Below are 11,960 nucleotides of genomic sequence, written 5' to 3' on the forward strand. Positions count from 1 at the left end.
TTTGTCTAAACTACAATGTTTCATCTGCAGATGAAAGATCTTGTCAAATTGCCTTTATAAAAAATGTTAATGTGATATACATATTTCATATTGTTTGAGGTATGTGTGGCTCACAGACATCAAACACATAATCAGACTATTTCACTGACCAGACATCAAAGGTTTCAGTTCTTTTTTGGCTCCATCTGTCCTCTCATTCCTTTCAGTCACTCCCAAGACACTGGGTCCTTTTTGGGTAGTCAACAGACCATTTCCTTTTAAAAGTTATTAGTAAAATTTAGTGGTCTCAAAGGGAAAGTGAGCTCATGAAACAATGTTGGTAACAAGAGAGTGGGAGTGATGCTCAGTTCTTTCCAAGTGATCCTTGAAAGGAAGCCGTGAAGCACACAACATTGTCATTTGATTGTTTAAACATTGAAGTTCAATTCATGAAACCTTCCTTTTATCATTGTGGTTGGTAGCCATTAATCTGAAAGTGGCTTTACACAGGAAGCTGTGCATTTATTGAACTATTTGTGTTATTGTGTCCATATGCAGAACACTCCAGGCTTACATTGTTAATAAAGAAGACAACAGCTGTTTATATAGTGAGCTCTGAAGACTAACAATTAAAATGGGAACTTTATACTATACCTGTAACAGTATACAATTGGAATTGTATATTTTAAGGATATTGTATTGAATTCTTGAGTTGGTGTAATGCAGTGGTGCCCCCAAGTATTAATTTCTTTGTATGTATTTATTTATTTATTTGGTTTTACAATTATGTCTTGATTGAAGAAACTGACTCTGAATGGCTTTATATAAACTTAACATGACTCTCTGGGAAGATGGTGAGATTATTATGATCTCCAGACTTCCAAAAAGGACTAAATGGGATTGTTAATCCACTTTCAGAATGTTTTTTAATATTAAATGGAATTTCCATTTACTATATTTATTTCCCAGGTGGAACAAGCTGACTTAAATTAATAGAAACTTTAGACATCAAACAAATAAAGAAAAGATTGGACCACGTGGGTAGACAGAAGTTGTTTTTTTTTTAGCATTTTTTATTTAAAACACGATAGCAGTACAAAATAGACATAAACAAAGAATGCAAAAGACTCATACTTTCATACCACAATAATCTTAACATGCTTGAAAATGGACAAAAAATGACCACATTTCCTTACAATGGAAGACACTTCTGCTACTTAATTATCAAAGCAGGCACAAAATGCTCCTGGTGACTATGAATTGGTGCAAAACTCCCAGTTTCAGACGGTTGCAATTTATTCCAGAAAAGTACGGATAAATAAACTAAAACTTCTACTTGTCCCAAAAAGAACAAATCGGCTAAGGGATAAATTTACCAGCATACTTTCTGTAAAAAGACAAAGAAAGAAGCAAAGAAAAAAACAATAAAAAACAAACCAAAAAAAAGTCACATTTGCTTGTTTTATGTTTTTTTAGAAAGACACATTGACTCACAGGCCAGTGAAGTTCAATACACATTGGAAACAAACTAAATTAAAATGAAACTATAAATTTCACACAAAAAAGCACAAAGATTTTGTACCTGCAAAATATAACATTTCAACATGAACATAATTTCTTAGCCAGCGTGTTGTTTTTCTTCACTTCTTACTTTATAGAAAAAAATCATCTCAGGTATTCCATAAAAAAGGTAGATTTTAAAGTCCTTAAAGTTTTCCTAGACCATTGACTGCAAAGCAGTTTTTAGTATTTTAATAATACTGAAATCAGTATTTGGAGAGGGTAAGGGGCTGTATTATTATCTACTTTTCTTGTGGATATATTACCTGCATTCATGTCAAACAGGAAAGCGGAAACAAGTTCTGCACTGCTCAAGCGTTATACTCTTAATTTTTTCCACACTATTGAATCGACAGCATGTTTTCTCAAACCTATATTTGACCTGACAGTAATGGCAACATTATGAAAACAATATCCTTCATAAGCAAATAATGTCAACATACTTGCTGCATGGTGGAGGGGTAAGATGAAAGCTTGGTGTGTCTCAGGCAGTGATACGGTACATTCACCGTAGCTGCAAGCTATGTCCTTTTTAAGAGTCAGGAGAAAGAACAGAAATCACACGAGGCAGTTGGTGAACTTCAGTCAGAAAGTGATAAACAGCAGGAGATTGTGCATCTAATGAGCTGTCTTCTTTTTTTATTCAGCTCATGTGTCAGTTGAACAGGTGTGATGTATCAAGCTGCAAATGATTTCACTTGAAAACTTGAAAGTCTCATTCCCTGAGAAAAATTTATTTTTCTCTTTATTTCTGGTGTGTATGGAAGCCTGCATCTCTGTGGTGTGCCTGCATGCACATTGAGACAGGAAGCTAATCAACTGCAAAACATTCCATATTAACGTGATATATTGCTGCTGTGATGGCTAAATCTGATCTTGTAGACTGTCTGCAGAAAGAATTAATCTACTTCAGTTCTAACTAGCGACACATGTTACAGGCATTAGGATAAGATATTTCCTCAATGCTGACTAATTGTGGTCCTCTTTTGTACCCTGAATACTTACAGTGTAGATGAAGTGTAGATTTTACTTTGAATTAATTGCATAAATAGAACCATATATTACACATGTCAAAGTAAGCATGGAGTTTGAAAGGAAATTTAGTGACAATGCAAAATAACTGAATGACTGAATGAAATACACAGTGTATCTAAAAAAACTATGGGAGCAACTGAAAGCTAATACTCACACAAGGGCAAAAGGGTCAAGAAGTAAAGAGCAAGGCATGTTAAGCTTTCAATGAGAGAACTGCCAATAATATGTTCTAACTTTGGATACATTAGATTACATTGCATTGAATATAAACACTTGTTTTTTTATGAAAGCAGATGAAACAGCTGGCTAGCCGAAATGCTAGCCAGATTTCTGGCTAGCATTAATGTCATAAATCATGTCAGTGTTCTACCAGTTACACAGTCTTGATTCAGTGGTTAGGATGGCAACACAAATGTCTTGGCTATGCAGCTTTCCATTATTTCCAGAGATCAATCAAGAAAAACAAAACAAACAACAAAAAAAAAACTCTTGATAGCGAAACTAGAAACAATTAATACTTTCTTACACACTCTCATACATAAGTATTCAGGTGACCCCATGGTGGACACCTTGTGATTGATTACCAGCCTCAGGCTATTGCGTTCTCTGAATTTCCTGGATTTTAACTCTAGCTTTCTATAAAGATCCTTGCCCTTTTTTGTTGCCATTAACTCATTGAAGTCATGATTCATGGGGGGTCTTCCACCCACTAAAGATGAGATTAGAGACAATTCTGCAGCTGGTTTGACATAGGGACAGATGTGAAAGAAGATATGTCTATAACTGGGTTGACGTATTCTCTTATTTCTTGCATTCACTCTAAGTGTGGCTATATGTTATATAGATAGTTATATGTGCAGATCAGTTCTGTCTTTGAACAGTTAGTATTTGCTCAATTTGTGTAATTTATATTGGCAAAAAAATTACATTTAGTATTGACTAAATATATATTTTTTTCTTGATCTTTGCCCAGCAGTGGTTACCTCTATATGGCCTGAGATTAAGAACTATTGCTGAAAACAACAACAAAAAAAATGATTCTGTTACTTGCAATATTATTTTCTTTCATGTAGTGGGATCACTTGAATCCCCGACTGCCAGATAGCTGGCAGTTTCTAATGCGCTTCATGCAACTTTTTATCTTAGAGTAACCACCTGCACAACTTGTGCTTTTGGAATGAAGAGTTAGCTGTGGAAAATTGTCCCTGAAGTTTGCAAGTATGAACCGACTTTGGATTCACTTGAGATAAATGCTTTTTTGGCAATATCTCAAGAAAGAAAGTGGCGGACAGACAGATATGGAGAGAAGTGACAAGTTTACATATGAAGCCAGCTATCTCTGTAATCATAGACCTTAACTTTGCCTTTTTAAAGTGTTTTTTTTTTTTTGTTTTTTTATCAGCTCGATTGGTGTTCTTAAAGTAATAATTATTGGTTCACATAGACCTTCAACTTATAAACTGCTAGAATCCTATTTAAATGCTTGAAAATGATTTGCATCTGTGTGGTTTGCACAGAGACAGGAAACTAATCAGATTAAATGTGCAGGGAAATTCATGGGAAATGCACATAAAATCCGAAAAGTAAATAGTGTCATCAAATTTAAAAAATGTACTGTATGCTGACTTATCCGTCAGAATTTATATATTTGCTTCTAATTTATGCTGCACTTTCTTCGTGGAGTTTTCATGTTTTTCCACTAAATACAATTTTTTTTTTTCCCCAGGTAGTCTATTTTTTCTTCTAGAGTCTAAAATCAGGTATGTAAAAGTAATTTCAAGATCAATAACTAACCTTATTAATGAGTGTGTATTAAAGTGTGTGATTGTGTCTCTTTGTGTTTACCGTCAGATGGACTGGTGAGTTGTTCAAGGCATATTCTGCCTTTTACCAGGTGACAGCTGGATTAGGGTCTAGATTCCCAGCGATCAGGAGGGTAGGAATTAATTGGGCATCTTCATGATTGTTCAATTTATTTGAGCTACTAAACCAGTTTTAACATTTGCATTGATTGACCATGTGAGGTACATGAACACCTACAAAAATGTGTTTGTGTAGTGGAAACATGGTATGTACCACACATACCATACATACCGTACATACCATATGTGATATGGTATGTACCACAACACTGGGTTTTGTAGACTATTACAGAGGAACCAGTCTTTACTTGTATAGTCTCATTGCACAACGTGTAACCTTTATATCTATTTTATATGTCACTGTTGAAAATTAGGGACCTCAAATAACCTTGTTAGTTTGCGAATTGTGTTTCTTCTTTTAAGAGCCATATGGTATTGGTTTTGGTGGCATTGCTCCAATATAATGAGCTATCCCTTGAGGAAGAAAAAAATAAAACCCCACAGATTTATAACCACCTCCTAACTGAATCTTGAAATTGACCCTGTGATTTGAAAGGTTAAAAATTTACTGCAAGCAACCACAAGCTCAGCTAATGACCATTACTGGAGACGATAAGCAGATAAAGGGTTTCCTATTACAAACTTTATCACTCCTTTTCTTTTTCTTAACTCTGTTCTGTTTCTCTCCTTCCTCTTTACTGTCATATGAAAGTGTCAAAGTCAGATGGTTCAATGTCAATGAATACTGTTGTTTGCAGACGACGACGTGAAAGGATGCACAGCAAAATGATTGTTTTGACCATTATTTTTATTTGAACTTCCCACATCATACAATGCAAAACTGTGACATTTGTCCTAATCCAATGAATTGTAGAACAAGCATTCAGACTGAAGTAGCTTTGGCAAACATCATCTAAACAGAATGTAGGTACTTCAGGCAAAACACATAAGATTTAGACAAAACATGTTGGAAATTAAGTTGTTGAATTACAGAACCATAGATAAGGTCGCTTTGCAAATAATTATCTTGGCCACAAAACCCACCTGAAATTCAGTATAATTCTATATGCTTGCAATTTAGCAGTTACATGGATTTAACAGTTCAAGATTACTTACCGAACACATATTTGCTACTGTTTTCCACACAGTGGTATAGCTGTATTCATGCAATGAGCTGCTGAAGATTATTGTTGCGTGAAACAATTTAGTGTTACCAGGCTGTGACAGTGTGCAGCAGGGAGGTGTGCTAACATGGGGCAAAAAGGGATTTGTACCACAGAGAGTGAAAGTCCACATTTAGAACCGAGGGCTGCAACTTTATCTTTCCCATACGCCACCACACTTGCTTAGAGATGAACCCGGTACAAGTCATTTCCTGTTTCAGCACCAACACCCTTTAGGTTAATGAGTGCCACCGTTGAGGGAAACCCTGCCACCACTCCTGCCACATTATTCCAGTTTGTCCAATTCCTGCTTTCACTTCACAGTGACTCATTGTACAAATCATTCCTCATTTCCTCTGCAGTAAGGGTTTGGGCTCTGTGGTGGCAGTCAGAGTGTACCAGACAGCAGCTTAACACAGCACTCATTATTGCCTAATGGACGTAAAGGTGTTTTAATGGCCAGGTCTGGCCTGTTCAGCTGGTCATTTTCCATCTGCGGCTTTCTGTGAGGCACTTATTACAAATGTCGTTCGAGTTTTACGCAACTATTTACAGATCCAGATCCATGCTCATGCACAGCCTTTCAACCAACATGTATCTACGTCTTGGATCTCTTGTAAACTACCGAATAAAATGTCTTCAATTTTATTAACTCTTCTAACTGCTGTAAATTGTTTCCAATTTGCTCAAATTGGTCAGTTAAGTCTACAGTTTATAGAGGACCTGAATGAGTTATAGAGTCACCTCAGAATGAATTGTGACCATATTAGCACAATAATTTTCTTTAACAGTGCAAGGGCTCAACAGTAATAAGAACACATTGGAAATTGGGTGATTAACTGCTCTTGATTGTTCTCAATTGTTTTAAAATACTTTAATAGAGTGATTTATTGCTGCCAGCAACCCAAGCTCCCACCGACATCTATACTGAGTGTTCCTAAAGTGAAGCATGGAAATTGAAAACACACCTGAGGCAGACTTTGGGGATATAGGAGTCACGCTTCAGTGAGCGTGCACATTATCATCAGTATTTTCCTCTGAGACTTTCAGGAAGGTCATGTAAATGGATCCTATTGTTGTAATGAATGGGTGCAGAAATACAAGCCCAATATCAACAGACTGAATGGTGGGGGATCAGTGGAACGTTAAAGAGGATTAAAAGTAACAGTGGAGTTGATGCTAGCTTGTATCAGTAACTTGATCACAGTCCAACTTTGTTTCTAGTGTTAGCGTGTCTCCTCCAACTTTGCGTGAAGGGTTAGCAGGCTCGAAACAGAGGACAGCTGGTGCTTGATTAAGTTAAATGAATTACATACTTTCTGGTATTTCCTTTGAAAGAAATACACAAGCACCATGGGAAAACAGCAGAGGGGCTATTCTTCAGTAAGCAAAAGTTTCATTGGCACATCAGACTGTCCCCAAACCTAAACATTTGCAGCATAACAATGAAGAATAAAATGTCTATATGAATGTATTTCACATTTTGGTTTATTTTTCTGCCTTTGTTTATCCTTCTTTTATTCTGTGTCTGCTTACATTTAATGACCACGGTACTTAACAAGACTTAAAATGTGCTAAAACAGCAAAGAGTGTACACAAATTTAGAACAATCAAATTTATTTTTCTGGAATTCCAGCAAGTAAATAGTGTGTCCACACACTATTTATTTGCTGGAGTCAGGTCAACAAATGTTTGCTCTAGTGTGCTGAACCTCAGTTCTGTCTTTGCAAGCAACTGGTCTGTGTTTATGAATGTGGGCCCACCTTAGGGATGAGTCCCTCACTTAGTGAACTTAGATGTTTGGTAATCTGTGAAAACTCTGTTGTAAACCCAGCCTGATCAAACTTATCTGCAGTTGTCTCACATTTTTCTTCCTCTCCCACACTCTGATTGCTTTTAGATTTAGATATGTATCAAAAGTGTTGGAAAAGAAGGAAAGCGAATAACGGAGAAATGATCAATCTGCTGCTGACAAAAGTAAAACTATGCAACAGAAACTTGAATAAGCTGCTGCATCTGACCCATATAGAAATACAAACACACTAAACACTACCTTATATGATGAGATTGCCTGTTCTTTCCTGTTGTTTCCATGTTCAAAAGTAAATAATTCCAGATCACATTTTAGAGCATTTGTCTTACAGAGAACTGAGATCTTTACAAAGTATCAGTTTATGGGTTCTCTCTCTCTTGTTTTTTACAGTACCAGTTATTTCATCTTTTAAAAAATTATTATGTAGGTAGATTTGTTAAAGGTTTGGGTGAGTTGCTAAAATACTTCATGCACCCATATTTAATACTTACAAAGTTCAACATATACCCACACATACGTATGTGCCATGAAAAAATATTTACCAACATAAAGTTTTCTTTGGGTATTTAATTTTTTTGTCATCTGTTTTGGCTTCCCTTAAATTTTTCACCATCTACAAAAGTGAAACTCCAAGAGTGCATTGACAACTCATCCATGAGGTAACAGAAGATGCCCAAACAATATTTAAAACACTTCAAGCCTTACCTGCCTCAGTCAAGGCCAGTATTGGTGTCTACTGTTGACCAAAAAGAACACAAAAGCTCGCACACATCTTAAGGATTACTGTATCTCAGTACCAGTTTGATATTTTACTTAGTGATGCATGTTTGACATCCTGAAGGTCCCATATTCTTCAGACTTGTTAATAAGCATGCAGAAAGGAGCAGATGTGTTTCTTGAATTAGCAAAGGTTTATGTAATTATAGGTGAGATCTGTCACACAACATTTATTTATCTGTTTCTGTTTCCAAACCTCACCCAAGAGTAGGGTGGTCATCGGCTTAGATTTCTTCCAACATATTTCACATTCTTACATTTGTTTTTACTGAACAGTCATCTTTTAATAAACACTGGAGGTAAAATTAAATATAAAAATGTCAGATTTTTGAACTATTACTAAAGATTCTGGATTTATGCAGTCCAAACTGGTAATGGAGGGAGGAGGTCTCCTTGATAATTTAACACAGAACACAGCTGGACCGTATCACACAGACACACAAACACCACTCACACGTGACACAGGGGAGAATGTTGTTAGATGTGTTTTGTTGAAAGACTTACTGACAATCTGAGGTTGCATGTCTACCTCCTACCCCTAAGGGTCTAATTCACACTCTATTCCTCTTTGTCTTTCTTCTCTTTCTTCTAGGAAGCACCATTCACTAACCAGATGAGATCCCCAGATGTTTTTCTCACAAGGGAGGAATGTGAAGACCTGTCAGGATTTGGGACAGATGTCAGATGAGCTATTTAATCTGGATGCACTTTTTATACAGTGTGTCTGGATCTGATGTAAGGAAAAGCATGACCTAACCCACAGTTATAACTTATGTATGACTTGGAGATGGTAAAGGTGTCTGAGCATTAATCTCCAAAATTCCCTTTCCATTTTAAAGCTTAAGCATTGTGGCTAACACAGTCTTTTTAGTGGACAGTTTTCTTTAGAATATTACCAAAAAATAAAAAATCCATAGTGGAATTCTTCATTTACTAAGTGGACAGGTTAATCAACCAGAACATTAGTAAGATAAGATGTAACAGTAGACATAAAAGCATTACAGGTAGCATATTCTTTCCTTAATTTGTGCTTTCTAAGGATTTCACCATTTGAACATTATAAATATTAAGAATAATTCATGGCAGCATTTGACAACATTCAATACATTTCTTTTTCCACAATATATTAATTGTGTGGTATATGTACAATGTTGTGAAAACAGTTTGCCTTTTTTACAGTGGAGAAAAGCTATTTAGCTAGTACAGCATTTTAGAAACAGAATACCAAACATGGTGGTTGCAGTGTGATGACCTTGGGCTGCTTTTTTGCTTCATGACCTGGCAAACTTGATATTATTCCAGGAACCATTAATTCTACTCTCTAACTTAAATTTATGAAGGAGAATGTTGTCCAGTTGTGATATAACAATTTACCACAGGACAAAAATCTAAAGTCAGTCCACTTTTAAACTTCTCACACTAAAAGTTTTGGAGAGACTTAATTAAAGTCTGTTCTGAAATCCAATCGAGATGCTGTGGTCTGACTTTAAACAGGTCATCCATGCTTGAAAATTCTCCACTTTGGCTAAATTAAAACAATTCTGGAAAGAAGAGTGGGCCTAAATTCTTCCACTTAAATGTAGAATACTCATTATGACGTATTCCTCAACAACATTTAGTTACAACATAATTGACTTTCTCAGAGCAGTTACTTTGACAAAATCAATGCAAATTTTGTTCTAGTGACAAAAATCTGGCATCATAAATTGTCTGTCTATGCTGCCAGACAATTGTTTTAAATCAGTTGTCTGGCAGCATGTAGAAGAATAAAACAGCCACAGTGTGTCTGTTTCATCAAATCAGTTGAATCTTCCTGATTCAACTGAAAGATTGTCTCCCATCTTGCAAGCTAACTTGACAACCAAAACATTAATGAATTTTACATGTTGGTCATGGTTCTCTCATACTAACTCTCATATCTTTCCAGCTTGTACTTCAGATCTTTTTATCCTAACTACTGAGACTGTTTCTGTGCAACCTACAAACCTGTACACGGATAAATAAATAAATAATCCCATGCTCAGACACTTACTGCACACTAACAGATTCCAGAAAAAAAACCCAAAACAAATAAATGTAGTGGAAAACAAACTCATTTTCTCACCATACTCTCCTTCCCACTCTGAGTTTATGTTTTTGTTGCAGTTTCAGGATAATGGGGCAGTATGTTTTGTATTTACCTTTGGCAGTATGGCTTAGCAAATTCCAAATGTTTCTTTTGAAGTATGTGTGTGTGTTTGTGAGAATGCCTCTAATTGGACTCTGGGTTTATTGTTCGTACAAGACTGTGATGTTAGAGGCTTCAATTGTTTGCCTCCCAGTTAGAAAAATGCAGTAACCATTGTTTTCTTTCAGTCAGTTTATGCGCACCTGTTTTTATTTCTCATGTTGTGAGTCCTCAGATCAGTTGACACATTCATATTTTTAGGTATCAGATTCCAAAATGCTACATTTATGGCACATTTTAATCCACTCTTTGATAAAACAATGTTTTTACTCTACAAACTAAATATATGATTTTGAACCTATACTGTAAAGATCAAGCAACTAACAAAGTGGCTTTTAATGATAGTACATTACAGATGCCCTGATCCTTAAACACCCTTACATTAATAATGCCCATTTCCAATACTCCTGTACACCAATTGTTGACATTTATACCTTTGTACATCTGCTTCTCTTCTTGTATATTTCAGTTGTCTGGGAATTTTCAGGCCCCTTCATTCCTTGTGACACATCTACTTGATGGCTAATAAATGATTCTTATCCTTATTCATTGATAAGAGACAATCATTGGCAATTAGCTCTGCTCCATTTGCTTTGGAGTAGGACTAGCCTGTTGGCAGCTCCTGTTATTGAGATCAATCAGTTAAAGTGTAGCACTAAAGCTTGGAGGGCAGTGTGCGTGTTTGTGTGTGGGTGTTAAACTCCCTGTGTGATCTAGCCTGGATGACTGCCCTCTTGAGATCTTGGGCGATTAGTGTGGAAATTACTCTCAGATTGCTGTGCATTGTGCCCCATAGACTGCATGTGTTCCTGTGCAAAAGGCCATCTCCCCTTGGAATACATATAGGCATGTAAGAAAAGCTGTTTCCTTCTTTAAACAAAGAAGTATTGCAAAGTTACTAATTAATGGCAAATAATATGTAAATTCCTGTACTCTTATTTCATTCCAGGAGGCCCTTCAGCTGAGTCAAGACTAAAGGTTAAACCTGAGTATTTTACCAGCTGACTAAAAGAGAATATAAGCTGTACACTATAACATGATATTTTTGCTCTTACTAATCCAAGAGCACATATTTCCCAGTCACAGTTGGGCTATTTACTCTTAAAAAAGTATCATTGCAGAGAAATCTGCACTCCCTGGATGTCTGTAGTCGTCTGCTAAAAGTTAGCTCCAACAGTTTCACAAAATGGAAATCACTTTCCAGACTGGTTAATTGTTGGAAACTTCTGCAGCTTCCCACCTAATCCATTTAACATGGGAAGCATCAACACAATTAGATATTGTGAAAATTACTGGGGCTCTTTTTTTTTTAGCAAAATCATGTGATTTTACACTAATGTTTATTGAAGAATCGCCAGCATATGTATCTATATATTTTTTTTGTATTTCTGCGCAAATCTTCACATGACAGGTTCTGGCATGTAAAGAGTTGCATTTTAAGTTAAACCATTTTTTTTTACATAGTGCAAAAATGACAAAAAAAATTGCTAATAAAAATGAGACAAGTGATTTACAAGTGGGAACCAAATAAATGATTTTTTGTT

General features: G+C 35.9%; 1 long non-coding RNA gene across 1 annotated transcript in view; it reads left to right on the top strand.

Moving 5' to 3' along the window:
- The window catches only part of LOC116730091 (uncharacterized), a 43,676-nt gene extending 32,254 nt beyond the window's left edge, over nt 1-11,422 (top strand). Inside the window, exons 3-5 of the long non-coding RNA XR_004341259.1 lie at nt 4,301-4,334; nt 8,782-11,266; nt 11,366-11,422. This is a non-coding gene — a long non-coding RNA (uncharacterized LOC116730091). The remainder of the gene's footprint in view (nt 1-4,300; nt 4,335-8,781; nt 11,267-11,365) is intronic.
- Nucleotides 11,423-11,960: the final 538 nt, after the last annotated feature.

The sequence above is a fragment of the Xiphophorus hellerii genome, chromosome 2 (assembly GCF_003331165.1).
Source record: "Xiphophorus hellerii strain 12219 chromosome 2, Xiphophorus_hellerii-4.1, whole genome shotgun sequence".
Lineage (NCBI taxonomy): Eukaryota > Metazoa > Chordata > Actinopteri > Cyprinodontiformes > Poeciliidae > Xiphophorus > Xiphophorus hellerii.